We start from the raw sequence: 21,177 nt of genomic DNA on the forward strand, positions 1-21,177 counted from the left end.
CAGATCTATCTATGACTTTCGGTAGCACAAAATAACTATACTGTACACTTAACTAAACATTAAAATATAAATGTTTTCCAGCAATTTTACAAACTCCAAATGCTTCCTCTGTCTAAATTCCTAAATCTCTTCTGTAGACAAAATTTCATACATGAGCTGATGCCCCTGTCTAAGTGGAACCAGCTTACTTTCTCCTGTCCCTGTCCCTTCACAGCCATGGGCATTGTGCAAATGCTTCTGTGTGGGTCTGAGAGGTTTCATTTGCCAACAGTCTTTCTCGGGGGAATGCCCTAAGATGTGGGTTAATAAAGGGCAAGCAAAAAAATAAACACTTTACAGTATTTTTCTGAATTCATTTCTCAGGAAAATCAACTTATAATAAAAAGGTCTTTGTGCAATTACTACCTTGCCAGTGGGGCGTGAAAGAAACTAGCTTTGAGCAGCTATTTCTTCTATTTTAGCTGAGGTAAGCCCAAGCTTTGTACATGGGAGAACAAACTTGGCCTGGGTATATTGGAGCTGAGCCTCTAGTGCCCGTGCCTCACCTTTAGCCTAGGGGAAAAGTACCAGGTTTGCTGTTCTACCCCAGTTTGCTGTGACCCTGTCCAAATGTGAGATGTTCAAGATGAAAGTGGCAAGTTCCATACCATAAAACAAAACACAATGTCTTTATGAGTGCTTTTTACCACTGATCGTCAAAGGACAACCTTCATGACCCTACAGAAATGTGATCCTAGCATGAGCCTGGAGCACCAAATAAATGCCTTACCTTGAAGAGGAGGCAACACGGAAGAGTGAGGAGTCTGCATGTTGTTTATTCTCTCTCTCTCTCTCTCTCTCTCTCTCTCTCTCTCTCTGTGTGTGTGTGTGTGTGTGTGTACATACATATACAAAACATATGAAGCCATTCCAACTTGGTGATTCTATGATTACCAAACAGTTACCATTATGACGACAGTGTTGACAGAGAGCCACAAACAGGACATCTACATCATCCTACCTCACCAAACTCAGGAACCATCACAGAAAAGAGAGCAGGAAGATTCTAAGAGGTAGAGGTCAGAGAGGGTGGGAAAAAAACAGTGTCTTCAGGATGTGACAGGATCACTGTACTCATGAATTCACAACAGCTATGGCCGCTGCACAAGATGAAAGCAGTTAACATTCTAGCATAGAAGCAGGGAGGGGGGGAGCTCATGAGCCTCCACCTCTAACTGAGGGTCTATGGACAGCTGATGGCTTCTGAGGCTCAGAGAGTAAATTTTTTTAAGAATGTGACACCCTCTGGAAATTGGCCATACTCTGCTTGATGGTCCCATAGCCAGGAGAATATGATCATTAAAATTGTATTAGATGAGTCTTTAAAAAGTGATGGGATGGACAGGGGCTGGAGAGATGGCTCAGCAGCTAAGAGCACTTGATGTTCTTGTGGAGAACAAGGGTTAGTTCCCAGCACCCACATTATGGCTTGCAACAATGATCTGTTTCTACAGTTCCAGGGGGACCTGATGCTCTCTTCTAGCCTTAATGGACATCAAGCATGCATGCAGTACACACACACACACACACACATATATTCAGGCAAAATGTTCATGCAGATAGCATAAAAGTAAATGAATTATCTTTTAAAAAAGGAAAAGAAGACATGAAGAGAATGTTGAGAGGCAGGGATAGAAGAGACCAAGGGTGAACAGGATAAAAACTCACTGTATTGGAAGAATTAACAAAAACACCTTTAAAAGAACATAGTGTGACTGTAGTAATTCCTTTCATGTATTTACTGAAAAGTGAAAGTCTCTGTTAGTGAACAAGTCCAAAGCCACGTCTCTGTCCCCCTGCACTTCCTGAGTCGTGTGCTCTTCAAAAACTTAACTCTCCTGGCCCTGCCTGTCAACACTTGCAAACCCTGACTAGATGTCATGCAGTCACTGTGAGGACAGGAGAGCCAAGACCAAGCCTGAGCACATGCTCTGATGTAACAGTTGTATTATATTGTAGTCAACATTAGCTCTTTGTTTTGTTTTTGGATTTTTTTGTATGTTTGGTAACAGAAAAATATCAAATTATGGTTAAGCAGAAGACAGTAGATCTTATCCATATCTCTACTTCAAGAAAAAAAAAACATGAACTAACTGGATCATTCAGTTGAGACAGTAGATGCTCGTGATGCATTTAACAGACATTGTGCTTCACCTATGTGTAGTAACAGTTTTGAAATTATGGTTTCTTTAAAAACCACAGAAATATAAAAATACTTTTTTATTTTATTTTTTAAATTTCAGGCATGGGATATGGGGCTGCTTCAGATTGTCCACAGCAGCTGTCTATGTGCTTGTGCTTTAGCAGAGGCATGATTTTGCCAGCTGCAGATAGTTTCTGATATTGTTTGATACTTGAAATTCTGAACATTTTTTCAGAGGGTATATACATGCTAGGGACCCAAGGGGCTTGGTGGGTTGTTGTCAGTTGGTTGTTGGCCTGTTGTTGGTCATGGTTTGTTAAGTCATGTGCCAAGAAGAAACAACAAGAAATTAGATAAACTGATGATGAAGATAAAACTTGCCCCAAGGAATTCAACACCCTTAATGAGCAGAAAGTAGTCTAAGGATAATATTGCCCCATTTTCTGACCCTTGGTTTTATTCAGGAATCTCTTTATTCTTTATCCTTTTTCCCTTTCTCCTTTATCTAGTTTTAGGGGATCAGAAGGGTGGGGGGAGGATGAAAGAAAGAAGAACCCTCAAAGCAGCAAAGATAAGCTATGCCTTTGTAACCCAGTACCAAGTTTCTAGAAAAACATGAAAGGGGAGAAGTGGGATTAATTACAAGGACAGTCTGGAGATGAGGCATGACGGCTTCTAGTGTCCCTTGTTAATCAGCATCTTAGAATTAAAACAAACTTAATTTTCCATCAGGTAACCAAACAACACAGGAAGCAGTTGAGTGTGGTTGTCCATCTGAAATTACTGCTCTCTCAGCTGGCTTGCTGTTAGGTGTCTAAGTAAAATGTCTGTGGCTGTTTTTATTTCTTTATTATGTATATGGTGTGTGTAGTATGAATGTACTTGTTCATGGGTGTGAATAAATATATGTCTGTGGAGTGCACTTATAGAGGTCAGAGGACAACCTTAGGTACTGGTTGGTTGGTCTTCAATGTTTACCTTGTTTAAGGCTATCTTTGCTGTTGATCACTGTAAAGGCCAGCCTAGCTGGCCTGCAAGCCACAGAGATGATCCTGTCTCTGCCTCCCTTCTTCTCCTAGGAGTACCGAATAACAGATGTATACTACTACACCTGGCTTTACATGAGTTCTGAGAATTTTATTTCAGATTCTCACATTTGCACATCATATGCTTTATCCACTGAGCCAACTCTCTAGTCCCTGGGGTTGTTTTTGCATGCTAAATAACATAATTGTAGGTGCTTTGTATTAACATATGCAGTACAAATTTGGGGTCATTCCTTTCTGTCATACTCTACAAGTTAAGATTAAAAAACCAAAACCCTCACTGATAACTATTATCCAGGAGGCTGTTTCAGTCAAGAGGTCAGGATAGAGACAGCATGAGAGCAGCAATGCTAATAGAGCCAGGACTGGAGCTCAGAGATCTAGGCTGGCGAGTGGCAAAATGTAGGTCTGGCCAACAGCATCAGCAGCAAGTGTCAAGACATATGTCTGGCCAATAGCATCAGTAGCATTTTCACAGAGCAAATTCTTCAGGTCCATACCATATCTTCTGAGTCAGATGCTCTGAGGTAAGGTCCAATGATCCAAATATCTAAACCAACATTTTAGGGAGAGTGGTGATGCTTTGATGTGTGTCCACACAAACAAGTGTTCCTTAAAACAAACAAGGCTCTGCCCTACCCTCGTGAATTTGGAATCTGTACTGGAGGTGAAACTGGAACATGGACATTTCTGAGCAACTCCCAAGAAATGCTGGTACTGCTGGCCAGGGACCATTCCTTGAGATTCCCTACTTTAGTCCAATTCTTAAATTGTACACACAAGGAAGCAGACTAACAGAGATCAGATCGTATAAGATACAAGGCTAGGGTTACGCTGCCTCTGACAGCTGGACCTAGAGTACAGAGCTGCCAATAACTCTACACAGTTGTTTGTTATTACATGGTGATTTCAGTAGTAGTAAAAAGAGAGATCAGTTTTAGCCAAGAGACCTGGAGGTCTCCAGCTGATAGTAATTCTGCATGTCAGAACCGTATTCTTGGAGACAGTTCTAGAGTTTGTATAATAGGAACACTGTCACATTTTAAATAGTTTCCTCTTTTCTTTCATTGTTACCCAGAACTTATTGCTCTTGATATTTACTGTCACTAATTCCAATCACTGATCACAACACATTCATTAGCTTATAATCATTTAGCTCTGAGCAATAAAATTGCCTTTAACATCTTATTCCAAGTAATGGGGATCAAATCCCCTTTGTACATATGAGCAAGAGCTCTACTGCCAAGTTAGATCCCCAGCACTTTGTCCTTCATTTATTATGAATAAAGAACGATGTAGTGAAGCTAGGTTGCTGATTAAAGCCAGGATAGGCAGCCACTGGTTAGAATGTAGGCTGGGTGCAGACAGAACATTTCCTTTTTGAGCTTTAGTTAAAGAAGTGGTGATGATGGCCAGTATCTTCCACTGTTTCCTTTACACCTCTCATTGAAAAGGTGATGTGTTTGCCCTCTCTTGTTTAATCCTGACAAGCCCATAAGGCACTCAATTTTATTCTTACTCACTCAGTGAGAAAGCCAAAGCTGGACGACACTAAATTAACTTGCTAAAATAACTTCATCAAATAAAAATGTAGCATGTCCAGAATCCAAGGTCAGATCAAGATCAAAGTTTGTACTTGCCAGGGCTAAAGCTTCTACTACAAATTGTCATGCTATATTAAGCATGAAGTCAGGTTTTACAAATCAGATCTAAATGGCATAAGGAATGCAGTTCTTTGAGGCAAAGTTGTAGATTTCCACTCAGTTGTAGTAAGCAATACAGTGATACCATAAGCAGCCTTTATCCAGTGTCCTTCAACGGGAAGATGCTAGAATTTACACCATAATAGCACAAAGGGACTGCCATTCATATTCCCACAACCTAAGAGCTGCCCTGTATGTTGAAAATATTCTTAAAAATTAGCAAGGTTAATTAAGCCCATTGATACTTCTGTCACCTTCTACAGTCTTCTCACCAGTAAGCGTTCCCTGTGCTCACTAACAGACTGTTGGATGAGCTTGGGAATGGAAGGGAAAACAAGCATTAAAGATTGGGAAAGACTTGGTAGCTACATAAGAATCACAGAGCAGACAAAGTATTTTCTTCTCCTGCGGACTGTGAACTAAGGTAACCGCTTAGATTGCCAGTGACTAGGGCAGGTGAAGCATTAGACAAACACATAAAAGTTCTGTGTTCTGAAAAATGTGATCCTGACTTCTGTCCCACTCACCCATTTGGTGGCATGCTAGGAAGGGTAGTCACATGGAAGCAGTCAGCTTCCCAAAGTATTTTACTAAAAACTAAAAGCAATCAAATTCCCCATACTCCATCAAAGAGTAACCAGTCTCCACATGCCTTGTTGTGTGGACATATCAAGATTTTAGATAGCCTCTTTTTTCTTGAAATTGTAACTTTCCTTGTACATATTGAGATATTCTTTAATTATTCTATAGATAAAGAGAAAGAAATGACTTTAGCGATGCAAAGAATAAAGCTTGATGTGGCCAAGTAAATCTCAGCATGAAAATGCCATTATTTTTACTGCTTTGGAAAAAAGCACTAATTGGGAGGGTGTCTAAGAAAGTTAACCAGAAAGAAGAATCTCATCTCAGGTCAAGCTTAGTGCATGCTGGAAGGAACAAACAACTCCCAAGCACAACTGTGTCCCTGTCCTACACTTCTGCAACCCCTGACCGACACATTTCCCTTTTTAGAGAGAGAGTAGAGAACACATTCTCTATCATACAGGCTGTATGCCTAAAAATTTTAATTGGTAGGGTGTTCCACGAATCATTCAGGAAGGAAGACAGCAGCAGATGCGTGTGAAACACTTGGGTCCGATCCCTTCCAAATTCATGAAATAGCATTGCTGTGTCAAGACTCATGCCTTTGTTTTCCCTGTGCTAAGTTGTTGACGATGCCATTTCTTGCCATCTGCCCCCAGCTTCATTAAAGATACATGAATGGGCTAAGTCTCGCCTGATAGCTTGTGAGGGACAGGTGCTATTGTTTGTCCCTGAAGACTTGCACTAAAGATCTGATTCAGAATACTTGAGAAAGAGCATCTGTAGCAGTCAGTCAGAGCAACTTGGCAGAGACCTGGCTGTGTGCTAATATGCAAACAGAGTGACACTCAGGGGGCCTCATTTTCTCTTTCATGAAGATGGTTCCACTGTTTTTAGTGATATGCAATAAGTATTTGTATTGAAAAATCATGTGCATATTAATGTCTGTGCTTGAATTAAAGACTGGGCAAATCAGGGTTTTTTTTTTAAATAATTTATTTCTAGAAAATAATTTCTGGTATGTTTTAATGGGAGTAAGTCTTTTGAAATGTTGGAAATAAAATCTCCAGTGTGTACATCATGATGGAAAGAAAGAGGAGGATGGGGTAGGGGGCGGGGGGAAGACAGCAGAGACTGAGACACAGAGACAGAGAAACATAGGCAGAATTAGCACATAGACGGACAGTGGAGAGGAATCAGTTTCCCTAATTGCCACCCTTGTCATGGCTGAGGATAGCTGAGTCACCTGTATAATGTATTATTACCATGGTAAAAACTGCAACATCTAGAAGAATGAATAAAAGGCCCAAGAAACTTATATGAAGAGCTTCAAAGTGCAGATAGGAGTTCCCTCTGTGCCAAACAGTACATATCAAACTCTAATACTTGAGCAGTTAATTTTGAGGGATTATGAAGGAAAAGGTCTCATTTGGTAGTGTATATTCTTCCCGCAATAGAACTTTTTCAGTGGCAAATGTTCTAAGTAGACTCTGCTCTGTCCTTTCTTAGGAAGTCTACTCAGAGTCCTCTTGGTTGGCCACAGCCCTCATCTACTAAGCTCTTCAGTTCACTTGCCATGTCTTTCTAGGTACATGCAAAGCCCCTGAATGGCCAGTGCCATTTATATTTTAATCTGCCCTATTACTCTCAAACAAAGGGATAAGAACATAATGAACGTTGTGTAATGACTGACCAGTGGCTCAGAACAAGACCAGGAATTTCCACATTGTGGTAACATTGTGCTTACACCTGCGAAGGGTAGGAAAATGTCAAAGCACATCTTGAGATAACCTTGTTTGCATTTGCTTGCCATATCTAGCAAATCTCTAGCTGACTGCAGTTAAAAAGTAATCAAAGGGAAATCCTGGCAGAAACAGGTTTGGAATACACATCTCCTAGAGAATTTGTACACAAAATCACACCAAGAGACAATGAATATACACTGGGTAGACACTGCAGTGCATTAACAAAAGGATGTTTGTTGTTGGGGGCAGGGTGGTATTTTATCATCCCATTCCTTCTGGCCCTAGCTCCTTTTCCTCTCTTTTCATCTATTCTCTCTCTCTCCTTTATCCTCCTCTTCTCAGCTTTCTTGGGTACCAGTAGGATAATAGACAAGATAGTTTGTGGTCATTGTTCATTGCTTTTTATAATTAAAAAAACATAAAAATTTATAATTATAATTATGAAATTTTTGATATAATTCAGTGTCCCCCAGAATTTTTCAAATTCTTCCTAATTAGCCAAGAAGATTCCCCCCAAAGGTAGAACCAATTAAATATATTATAGTTTAAAAGCTTCCTTTACAAAACTCAACTTTTTACTTCAGTCATCTACTTCTGCAATCAAATTAACAAAGAGCTAACTTTATATTGCATGGATATTATTTGTCCTATTTGCTTTCTGTTGCTGTGGTAAGGACTGTGACAGAAAGGAACCTGGAGGAATGGGCTTATTTGGCTTACTCATCCTAAGCACAGTCCCTCAGTGAGGGATGGAAGGACAAGAACTCAAGTAGGAACCTGGAGGTAGGAACTGAGGCAGAGATTATGGAAGAATGCTGCATACTGACTTGATCCTTGTAGCTTATTCAGCCTGTTTCCTAATACCATCCATGACCACAGTGATCTGTGTCCTCTTCCATCAATCATTAATCACGAAAGTGCCCCCCACAGACTTACCTACACAGCAATCTGATGGAGGCAGTTCTTCACTGGCTTTCCCTCTCTCAACATATCTCTAGCTGTTGTCAAGGTGACAAGCTAAGCAGCACACTATTCTATACATTACATACACAACAACAAGAAGTTAACCTCAGGGAGCAGCTACAACACTTATTTCTCTTTACCAATCAGACCATTACATAGTGAAACATTTGAAATATTTACAGAAGAAATAAGAGACACAGCTTGTCCCCAGCTTTTCGTTGTCCCCACACCATTGCCACAAGTGAATGAAGTAGGCAAAATCAAATCGATTTGCTCAATTGTCCTTAAGGCAGTCATCCAAAACCCTCCCAGCCTAGCTCTCTTTGCTTTCTTCCTTGATCATTCAGCAGAGAAGGAGTCTTTGAAAGGAAGAGCATAGCAGCTGTAGGTCAGTGGGCACAAGCCCTACACCACTTCTCTAGATATAGCCCAAAGAGGAAGCCAGTCCTGATGGAGACACTTGTCCTTCTTAACACTTCTTCATTCTCACTACACACTGTGTACTCTAACCCCAGTAGCATTTTAAGTGGGCTGACATCTTATTAATCTACCAGATCCCAATAATGGAGATTATTACTTTAATTCTAGTTTGCCTATATATGTTCTAAGTATGGAACTTTTCAAATCAAAGAACATAGATTTGATACTGACAGACTTACTTTTTATTGCTTGTCCCTCATTCCTTATTCCATGAAATGAAGAGCTTGACACACAGCCACCTCAGTTACTCTTGGGAGGCACACTACTTCCTGAGGAAGGAGGCAGTACCTATCTTAATTCAATTCTTCAAAAAACATGTATTGTGTCTCTATCACTGCATGGCTAGTAGCTAGGCACTAGAGATATAAAATGTCTATGGCCTCACTTCATTATAAAGTACTATTTAGTTAGTCTTCACTATACCCTAATATAAGTCCTCCTGTCTGTCAGATTGCTTTGAAATAACATCAACCTAGCAAGAAAGAATTTGCTTAAGAAAAAAATCAAATTATGGCCAAAAAATTCCATTAGGTGTTCTCCATGATCTTTCCATGGTGTATACACCAGGAAAAAAAAAAGGATATTTATGAGGACATAAGTCAGATAATTTTCTAAAAAAGATGATAAATGTTAATTAAATGTGCTTAAGTTTCCTTACTATGTTTTAAGAAACTCTCACCAGGAGGGAGATAGAATATCCTGGCCATAAAGAAATTAATAAAACATGTTATGCAAAAGTAAAATTTATGATTCATTTGGAATTAGATATCTACCACCTTTTCAATCCATACAAATGCATAATCTTGTCAATTAAATATTATTGTTAAGGTCTAGTAGTATGTTAAAATCACTTTAAAGTGCGACTAAGGAAAATTCATGTGTGTTTATTACTCCTCAAGGGTCTATTAGTGGGCATTTTATTCAGATCCGTGCTGTAAAATCTGCATAAAGTCAGCATATTGTTATCCCCATGTGTGCATTTGTTTGGTTAAAGCAGAACAGCAAATCTCAATTTTTGCAACTTCTGGAAAAGTCAAGAGAACTAAAACAGTCTTAATTTTAATCAGATACAGTTATCACTACAGAAGTGAAGAGTTGACTATTATGCAAATAGTCACAGTTAGTGGTCACCAGGCCATCACAGAAGACCAAGCTAGTCAATTACTTTGGTTATTTCCAAAGACTAGTGAAGATGAATGTCCTATGCTAGCCTGTCTTCTGTCTGGAGAAGTAGGAAGCATTTTAGAGACTGATGATTGTTGTTCTTAAGTGGAAACCTCATTAAATACACAATGATCAGGGTGTTTTGCTAAAATGAAAATTATTTCTTTTTCATATTTTGTACGAATGCCATCTAAGTACATTCCCACTTGTAAAGAATGTGGTGTTCTAGTCTCTGTAGTAGCCACATCCAGATATAAACCTTTCATAAACTTTTGACCTGTAATGAAGGCAAACTGAGCTTGACTCCTGAACTGTTTTATAGAAGCATATTCTGCTAGCAATGACCACAGTTCAATTATTAAATTCTTCGTCTAGAAATGTAGGTTTATATTTGGAACTGCAGGTCTTGTTAAAGTTCTTTTCAAGCACCTTAAAAGCAGGAGCATTGTGCTCACCAGGCTCCGTAAGAGGCCTTGCTTACACTTGTCAAGAATTTGTGACAGATGTAGCTGAAGCTTGTATTTGACTTAAAAGCTAAGCCAAGGCAGTGCTGAAGACTTTTATCTGGTTAACTGAGTCAAATTCCTCATACCTGCAAGCCTCATACAAAGGTAACAAGAGGAGAAACCTCCAGACACAACTCACCCTGGTGCGATTGAGTTTGGCTATGCCAGAATCTAACTTCCAGGTTTGCTATTTAATAAGAAAAAATTAAAATTGATTTAATTTATTTATCAAGTTTTTTTCTAGTTTTATCAGTTGAAATTCCTCTTTACTATAATTTGTTGATGATGCTAAGAGCCTTCACCAACTGCATCATTCCTTCCTAAAAGGATGAGATGTTCTCAACAGAACCAGAAGTATAATATTCTAATGATTTTTTAAAAAAAAGTTTGTTATAGCATCTTGGCCTGGCCATATAATACATATTCTAGAAGAAAATTTAAGCTTCAACTAACTCAGAGAACAAAAGCTGTTCTTCTCAAGGAAGGCCTGAGGAAGACACTGTGCAAGGTATAAAGAGAACATAAGGTTTCCATGTTGTCAATGGCTGGCATGTAGACAATCTTAGGAGATATCAGTGGGAAACCACTCTAAATACTGTGTGTGGTTGGAGGGCAGGCAGGTGATAGTCAGAGAGTGGGTACTGAGGACAGGCATAAACATTAACTGTCACCACAAGCCTGGTGGCTCTCAAATTTGTCATCTACTATATACATCAAGATTTGAACAAAAAAATCCATTCACTATGATGTCATCCTGGAGCATTATGTACAACCCCTACTGTGCTTTTAGCATGTACACCACACATATGCATGCATTCATAACATACACAGAAATACACAACATATACACACAAAGCATACTTACATAATACATACCATATCACACAAAAATCCACATTCACGCAACACTTACTAAACATACACCATATACATACAAATGTACACATATATACATATATCATATACATATATTCACATAACACAATATACTTAAAAACATACTGTATAAATACTCCACACATTCACACACAATAGACACATGATCACCCACAAACCATACATACTCAAAAAAATCACCCAACATTCTTTTATACACTACACACACATCCACACACAACATAAAAATGTTCACACACATACCACATATACATACACACAATATACTCTCCTACATCACACACACACCACACACATGCTCACTCACAATACACACATACAACATGCACATATTCATTCATACACATACCACATACATAAAACATGCAGACCATATACTCTCATATTCCACACATATATACACCATAAACACAAACATGCACACAAAGTACACGCACTCACACATATGCATTCTCATACAGTATATATAAACTCTCACATACAATCCTACATCTGCTACCCAAGCTTGGAGATTAAATTAGTCATTGGGCAAGCAGGCAAATGTTGTGGTAGGCAGGAAGGAGAGTGGATGTTCAGATGCTTCTCAACTAACAAGAGAGGACAAGACAGTGGAAAAATATTCACTAAGGTGAGCTGAGAGGAGAGTGACTCTGGGCTTGTAGGTACAAAGGTACTAAGGCATCGACAATGTCAGGGAGGGGTGGTGGAGCCAGAATAGTTAGCATCCTCACTCACATCAGACCCTTTAGAGTAGTGAAGAGCTCAGGAAGGAAGTTGGCTTTTTTCCCCCTTGAGAATGAGGTACAATCCCTGGGACAGCCTGAAGAGAGAGTAGTAGCTTGAGATCTAATTTAAGCTTATCACAGTGCAAAATGAAAATGAAGACCCATTTAGAAACTGCCTTAGTGGTCCACAAACCAAGGGTGATGTTGGCCTATTTTACTCTTGCATAACTTTTCTATTCAAGCAGAAGGAAACATGTGGCAGACATCACAATAGGCTGCAGAGGAGTTCTCCAAATGTTCAAGAAGGGATGTGATGTTGGCTGCGCCATGCCCTCCTATGGCGGTCTCCTAAGGAGTCATAGTGTGTCCTTGAAGATGAAGATGCACCCCTTTGAACTCAGCTTCTCCTTCATGCTACAGCTGAGGTGAGTGGCTCTTCCAAACTGGATGAAACCTGTTGTGCCACAGGAACTTTCTCCTACTTACTATGTCTCTTACCAAAATTTTAGGCGATGGAGAAAGTTACTGACAGAAACAAAATGCAAATTCTTAATTCAATTTTTTTGTAGAAAGTAAATATTCAAAACACTTAAAGGTAACTACAACCTTTTTATGGAAAAATGTCAATTATAAAGATCACAATGACAGAATTTAATAAAATGAAAACTGGCTCAAATATTGGTTGAATAAAACTTCCTGTTTTTGGTAATAAGGGTAATGTCATATTTGCTAAATAAAAACAGGTTTTATAGTATAAAATCAGATGTGACAGTCATTCATCTCTTGCCACCCTGCTGGTACAATGACCAGCCAATAGTGTTGTTTTGTGCAGATTAGTACTAACTTAATGCAATCAATAACTCAACAATAGAATCACAACTAAAGAAACAGAACCTATTGGTGATAAGAAATGGAAAGATGCTGGTGAGCCACTAGGATAAAGAAAGAACAGAACTCACATTGGCAACTGAAACTACTGCCTCTTTAGCATGCTTGCTTGAGCCAAAACCTCTTACTAAGAACTTGTCTGGATGAAGTGAAAACATATGAAGGTGCTTGGCAGAAAGAGACATGAGGATTGCCACAGGACAAGGCTTGTGCATAATAAGACTCTGTCTAAAGAGGAAAAAAAAAGAACAAAACAAGCTAAGTGTGGCACATGCCTATAATTCCAGTAGCTCTGAGGCAGAAACAGGATAGCCTACAAGTCTGAGGCCAACCCAGTTTACACAGCAAGTTCTAAGGCAGCCAGGGCTACAGAAAAGACTTCATTTCTAGGCAAGGAAATGGTGAGGGGGTGATAAAGAGAGGGAGAGAGAGAAAGAAGGAGTTGGAGAGAGAAAGAGGGAGAAAGAAAGAGAGGGAAGGAGAAAAAGGGAGAGAAAGGAGAGAGGAGATGTGGAGGGAGAGAGAAAGAGGGAGAGGAAGAGAAGAGAGAGAGGGAGAAAGAGGAGGAGGGAGGGAGAGAGGGAGGGGGAGGAAGAGAAGAGAGGGAGAAAGAGGAGGATGGAGGGAGAGAGGGGGAGGGAAAAAGAGAGGAGGAGAGAGAAAGAGAAAAAGATGGAGAAAGGGGAGAGGAGAGGTGAAGGGAGAGAAAAAGGGAGAGGAAGAGAGGAGAGGGAGGGAGAAAAGGGGAGGGAGCAAGAAAGAGGGACAGAAAAAGAGGGGAGAGAGAAAAAGTGGGAGAGGGAGAAAAAGGAAGAGAGAGGGAGAGAGAGAATGAGAGGGAGAAAGAAGGGGAGAGGGAGAAAGAGGGAAAGATGGAGAGAGAAAGAGGAGGAGAGAGAATGGGAGGGGTGGGAGAGAGAAGGAGAAGGGGAGAGAAAAAGAGACAGAGATGTATTGTAAGATTTCCTTCATTCTGTATTTTGATTTTTTTTTTAACTTAAGCTAAAGTTGCATTCCCTTTGATGACAATTCTTGATGGAAACTTAAGGAATGCACATCACAGATTTAAAAATATACCCATATAAAATCATTCCTAAACTTCTGGACCATTAAAAGAACCTTGCTGGACAGGTTCATCCTAATCATGAGATGTTAAGGGACTAGATGGCCAAGTGCAGCAGGAACACTAAAAAACAGAACAGGAGGAAGCAAAGATGCCTTCTCACAAGGAGCGACATCTATGGCTGCAGTTTGATTTCACTGCTGCCACTCTGTTCCTTGTTTCAGCAAAAGGAGACTCTGAAGCTGGAGTTCAACCCACCTTGGAATAGTATGTGAAAGCCGCAATGACAAAAATCTCCTTGCAAAATGAAATTGCTAGGAAATCTTTAATACATGAAAAAATGTGTGTGAGAAAATATGCATCTCTGTGTCTACTTGTGCTTCTTGTGCTTTGCTTTGGCTCTTTTTCTTCTGTTTGTTTTGTGGTAACAGGAGTTGGAGAGGTCTGCATGGAGTTGAGGGAGAGAAAATTGTAATCAGAAAATATTATATGAAAAAACATTTTCAACAAAAGAATAGAAAAAGCTTTCATACATATATTTTCATTTTTCTTTTGTGTAGCTATGTATGTGTTCATGTGTATGTACATATGTGTGAGAGAATATGTACATAATGTGTTTGCATACATGTAGAAGTCAGAAATCAATCTTCAGGTGTCTTCCTATACCACTTTTCACATTATTTTTTGAGACAAATTCTCTGACCAAACTTGGAGATCACTAAGCTGGCAAGACTGGCTGACTGGCAAGCACCCACAGATCCACCTACCTCTGTACACAAGTCCCCAACCCCCTGAGCTAGGGTCACATGCATGTATAATACCTGACTTTTTAGGTGGATGCTGGAGATCTGAACTCAGATTCTTATGTTTTGAGACCCATATGTTCATTTGTGGGAATTTCTTTAAATTGAGATTCCAGGTGACTATTGAAAAGTAGGGTATTTAAATTGCTAAACACACCAATATAAATACAAGGGCTGATCTATCAATGTTCCAACATTAGCTACTACTAGTGTAGAAGATGGTGTTTATTATTCCATACAATTATTTAGAGAGAGGTTATTTCCAAATCAAGCCTATCAGATTATACAAATCATTTTAAGCCATGTAAATTTCTATAGACACAAAAGTGAAACAAAGAAAGAAACTCTTGCTCGCTACTGCACCCCTTCAGCGAAAGAGCAGGAAAGAGAAAGCAAAGATGTTTATTTAGATGGCTAATTTATCTCTTATTTACACTGTTTCTGCCAACTACTTCTCCAGTAACTAAAGGCAAATCATGCTTTTTGTTAAAAACTGGGATCTAGAGAAGCACACGCAGACACACCCACATGGCTATAACGGAACTGATTTAACACAATGACCCAGTACCTGCGTGTCTCCAGCTGCAGTGCTTATGGCAAAAGCCTCAATCCTCAGATTTAAGTTTTTGACATTGGATGGTTTTGGTTACAACTTGAACTCTTAAATATTTAGCTGTCAGTTTGTGAGCATACCCTGACCAGAGTCTTGTTATCAAGTTCACAATTATTTGGAATCATGATCAAAGCCAAGGGCAATTGTTTTTTAAATGTTCATTAAAATTTTCCCAAGTCAATGACACAAAGCCTGCCTGGCTTTCATTCTATTTAGCCTTTTTAATTTAAGTTTAAAATATGAGCCCTTGTTGGGCTTCAATGCCACACTAAGGCTGCAGTTTTCATGGTAGAATAAAGGCTGAATGTACATGGAAATTATCAGTCAATAACAATAGGTCTTTGTCCAGCTGTGACTACTTCCCTCCTCTACAGCTAGTCCTTATCGGGCTCAGGAAATGCCTGTTTTAACTGACAGGTAGGAGATTAAATCTACAGCTGCCGCAATACAATCTCAGCTCTGTTAGATGGGCTTTCATTGGAAAGCACTACAAACACGTAATTTGTTTACGTTGTACCAGCAATCTCTGACAAAGCAGACTGTCTAGCTGAGACAAATGTGGTTAAACCCATTTATTGTATTATTTCTGCTACACAGAACAAGCTCTTAAAGCGCAGGAACTAGACAAGGCACAAGGCTCTCGCTGTCTAAAGAAATCAAGAATAGAGACTCCTTGCTACACTGGCCTTTTACACGGAAGGCACAGTCTCCCCTGAAAAGCGTTGATTCCGGTTTCTCTTTTAAGTGGGCAGCTCCATTACGTTTCTGCTTTCAGTTTCTGAGTTTCTTTTGTTCCCTACCAGCATAAACACGCGTGAAATCCTGGACCCAAACATTTTTAAACTCAAGAACACGATGAATATTTAAAGTGCTGTGGCACCTCCTCCAAAAATAAGTGCTGTTGACAAATGTTTATTACAAATACTGATCATGTTATTTGATTTTTTAATTTCATTTAATGAAAAAGATAACTTTGTAATTTGCAAAGGCTACAAATAGCATACCCTTCAAGTTAAATAGTCCTGCTAAGAGATACGTAACTGTGAACAACGTTAGAGGAGAATCCTAACAACAGGACAGGACAGGAAAGGATGGTGCCCTCATCTCATTATGACTCACTTATGCACAAACTGTAACATTAGTAATAGCTACAGTTTAAACTTTACATACACATATACACATACGTGTGCCCAAAGAATGATAATCAGTGTGACCAGACAGCAGATGGTATGTAATTTAATTTTTAAAATAGGAAAACAGATGCTATAATTCAAACTTGCCTGAAGAATTAGGAAGACTGGTGTAATAGACAAAAGAATTATAGAACCATACCCAAAGCAGTCAAGGGCCTTACACTCTAATATGTCATTGCTCTTTAAAATTGTACTCTATTTTGCTTTAATCATCACCATAAAACAAGAGAGTGAAAGAGGAATCTTCCAAGTTAAAATGCTGGAAAACCCGAGTTAGTCTTAAAATTCAGCAAGTATGCAATAAACTCGCTGAATCCATGGGGTCTCCCTCAAACAGTATGGATAATGAGGGGAATCTATAACAGACATAAACAAACCCAGAAAGATGTCTAGACCCCGCATCATTACGTATGATATATGCTCAAGATAGATGGGCAGACATTTGAATGTTCAAGTTCAAACTTGGCTTCTATTAGACTGATTCAGTCACAGCATGGGGTTCTTTTAATAAACAAACCTCAATGTTAGAAAATGTTGGGGACTCAAATCATGTATTATGCCACAGCTAGTTAAAGGTATGGTGTTCTAATGTCTTGTATTCCTTATAGCTTTCTTACAACAGACTATAAATAATAATAAAGGAAAACCATAGCATATAACACATACAGAAGTCTTAAGACTCTTGTCTTGCATTTCAGAAGAGCATATGCAATGCTGGCATTTCAACACATGGGCAAGAAAGAATTTGTATCTCCCATTAAAATTAGAAATGGCTTTAACTATGTGGGCATTGATTTTCATTTTCTATTATTAAAGATGTAGAATATACCCACATAAAATATGTAATGGTAATTATTTATCTTACTTCAGTAAGCTCCTTGCCAGGTGAATGTGTATATATATATACATACAATACAAAAATAATCACTAGAGTCATACAGTCTTAAAAAGCTAGAATTGCTTTGGAAAAACGGTTTTCAGTATAGTCATCTTAAACATAGAGACCGTAAGACCCAGAGACCTTGTATGTCAAGGTCTCAAAAACTTAAAGTCAAAACCCAAACTACAGGCCAGGTCTGTTTCCACTGCTACTCAAAACATTAGAAAAAGCAACTTTTAGAGATGAAAAAGAAGAATTATAGTCCAGTGACTCTCTCACACAGACAAGGTAGCACTCCCGTGCTTTTTCAGAACTGTGTTTGCCCCCACCTGCTTTCATGGTGCCAGTGGCCACATATGACAAAGACCAGAAGGATGTGGGGATGCTTTGACTTGTTGGTGGCGTTACCATGTAAAGAAAATACATGTTATTAAATCTGCTGAAATCCAGTTTCAGGGACTTTAATTTCCATTTACAGTTTCTTTTTGTCTTTTAACATAGAAACTAAAAACAGGCCTCCCTTTTCTTCTCCAAACTTCACTCTGAGTTCTTTAGCACAAGTCCACAGATGGGAAGAGAATGAGGACAAATCTCACTTTGTTTAAAGGGCAATTTGCCAACATGGCTACCAGGCTACACTGGGAATTACCTTTCTTCCTTTAACTTGCCCCACCAATCTTTATGCCTATGACATATATTCAAATTAGTCATGCATTATCATTTTACAAAATACATGAAACCATTAATTCTGAGAGCAGAATGATGACCTTAAAATTCCTGACAATATACAGAGCTTTCCAAAAACTGTTTAGTAAAATATAAATTGTGTGTGTGTGTAGGGGGGTGCTCCTGAAATTAATTTTTAAAAGGCTACACATGAGCAGGCTAAGTAGAATATAATATATAAAAAACAATATCTCATACTTAAATATGGGCTGTTTGGAGAATGTAAGGTTGGCTTAGCATTTGAAAACTAATCAATGCAATTCATTATAATAAAGCTAAAACAATGATTATGTTAATAATAGAGAAGAATTTTTAATTAAAATCTATTTATGCTTTTAAAAAAGAAAACTTTCAACAAACTCAACTAGAAGGGAAGTTCTCCACAGTCATCAAGGTTATTTGATAAACCAGCAGTTGCTGAAAATAAATAAAATTCCCACAGTGTGGAAAATCTGTGGAAAACACGATCATTACCATAGAAAATCTGAAGGAATCAAAATATTATAAAAAGCAAAGAACTAACAGGCAAAGAATTAACAGTCAACACAAAGGGTTAAACAAAAGAAGATCAGTTTCTTTTCTATATAGTGGCAATGAACAACTAAATTTTTTAATTCCATAAATGCTCACATAAAAAAGAAAACTTTAATCAAAAACTACAAGACTTCTATGCTGATAGAATATATGACATGAAAGCATAATTCACACCCTGGGAACCAAGCAAACAAGACTGTGCTATTATTCAACACTGGCCAAGGGTAAAGAGTTCTGGCATTTTTACTACCCCCCTCCCAAAAAAATACTTATGCCAAGTAATGGAGATGCTGTGGTCATTTCACTATATCAAGCACATAAAAGTAGAAAATTATAAAGGAAAGATCTAAAACACCACAGGAAGAAAGAAACTAATATATTCATAGAAGAGTTATATTGTTAAGATAGCAATTCTCTTCATATTGACCCATTGAATACAGTATAAATAAAAATTCATCTGTGGGTAAGCATAAAGCTCAATAGTAGAGTGTTTGCCTAACATGGCCCCTTGGTCTTGTGATCCATCTCAGCACTGCAAAACAGATAGATAGATAGATAGATAGATAGATAGATAGATAGATAGATAGATAGATAGATGATAGACAGATACATACATACATACATACTAGATACAAATGTACAAACAGATACATAGATACACAGATGATATAGATACATGATACAGAAGATACATATATACATACATATATACATACAGATACATAGATGATATAGATAGAAGTTAGATAGATACATACATATAGATACATAGATATATAGGAGATATAGATAGAAGATAGATGACAGATAAATAAATGATAGAATAGGTACATAGAGAGATGATAGATACAAATAATTAACATATGAATGAAAGACAGTATGTAGCAGACAGATTAAAATACCATTGAACAATGATGTAAAGGCAATTTAAAGAAAAAAGAATAGTTTCTTTAAATGAAATTTTGTTAGAAATAGATACCAGCATGAAAAGGTAAGATTAACTATTCATCTTACATTATACACAAAGTCTAATTTTAATGGATCAATATCTAACATAAAAGTTAAAGTTAGAAAACTTCTAGACAAAAATGTAGGAAAAGACTTTGTGACATTGTATTAGACAAATAGTTAAAATATGTTACATAATGAAGCTAAAAAATGCACATCAACCAAATTATGAACTTTGAAACTGACATAAATACAACTTCATTCAATCAAACAAAATTCAATGAAACTTGAAAATACACAACTGAAAATGCAAATTATAAGCTGGGAAAAACAATTCGTGAAATAAATTGTGTGTGTGTGTGTGTGTGTGTGTGTGTGTGTGTGTGTGTGTAAATATATGTGTGTGCATCTGGATCTGTGTTTGTGGCTGTATGTACATGTTGTATGTAGCTACCATTTTTGTGTATGTGTGTGCAAGTATATATGTGTGTGTGTAAGTGTATTTGTGTGTGTTCTACAGTGGAGTGGCACCTGTATGTGACTTGAGAATCACAGAAACATGTTTTAAAGAGCAGAAGATCAAATCCCAAAGAATTACAATGCATCTACCCTACCACCCTTTAAAAGTTTCCTATAAAGGTATTTAGAGGAGGGTTTCACAAGACAAAGACTAAGGTTTTCACTGAAATGTCTACAGAGGGGTAGCAGTAGAGATTGTAATTTACTTTATCAGACACAAGAGTAAGAGGGCAGACTGAAGATGTAATGACAGATGCTAATCTGAATCTTATGACATTATAATGATATTATGGTTTCATTACCCCGCTTTAAGCCACTGTGGTAATTACATGGGTGATGATAATAATGATAATGTAATAATACTAATGAAAGCCACACCAACCCAGCATCTGCAACATGTCAGGTGCTTTTCTATGGGCTTCATATGAGCTAACACATGTAATTCTCAAAACATGTAGATGAGGTAGGTACTGCTATACCCCTTATTTTACAGGTGAGCATTAAAATGTCAGTACTTCCCCTCAAGGTCAGACAGCTCACAGGTACAGGGCTCAGGATTTGAATTCAGGCTCTGGAATCATACTCTTAACTTAGTGTGCCTTGTGTGTGCATATGCTTCAAGGCTGAAGCCCTGGGCCACTGTGTAGGGATAAGACTAGGAGGAAAGGAGGAAGTAGGGGGAATATACACAGAGAAGATGTGAACTGTGCTTATCACAGCATGCTAGTATACCGTGCCTCATGCTATGAACGATGCTCTTCAATACACAGTGACCATGCTGGCTTTTCTGTGGTTACATCCATGTGTTCAGAGTCACTGGCTCTGTGCTCTCACCTCCCACTGCCTATGGAAAACTTCAAATATTGAAAAGCATGTGTCTTGGAAGATAAAAATAATTCTGTTGCCATATTAATCAAAAGTAAATTTTCTATAATGTCAAAGGATTGAACGAGGTATTTTTGCTTATCTGGGGCAACATGTGGCTCTGAGAGAGATCAAGGAGAAATGACTGGAAAG

General features: G+C 38.3%; 1 protein-coding gene across 20 annotated transcripts in view; it reads right to left on the minus strand.

Annotated features, from left to right (window-relative positions):
- Sox6 (SRY-box transcription factor 6) overlaps positions 1–21,177 on the minus strand; it is a 586,344-nt gene that overhangs the window by 121,663 nt on the left and 443,504 nt on the right. The gene's annotated exons all lie outside the window — the stretch shown is intronic.

The sequence above is a fragment of the Arvicanthis niloticus genome, chromosome 1 (genome assembly GCF_011762505.2).
Source record: "Arvicanthis niloticus isolate mArvNil1 chromosome 1, mArvNil1.pat.X, whole genome shotgun sequence".
Taxonomy (NCBI): domain Eukaryota; kingdom Metazoa; phylum Chordata; class Mammalia; order Rodentia; family Muridae; genus Arvicanthis; species Arvicanthis niloticus.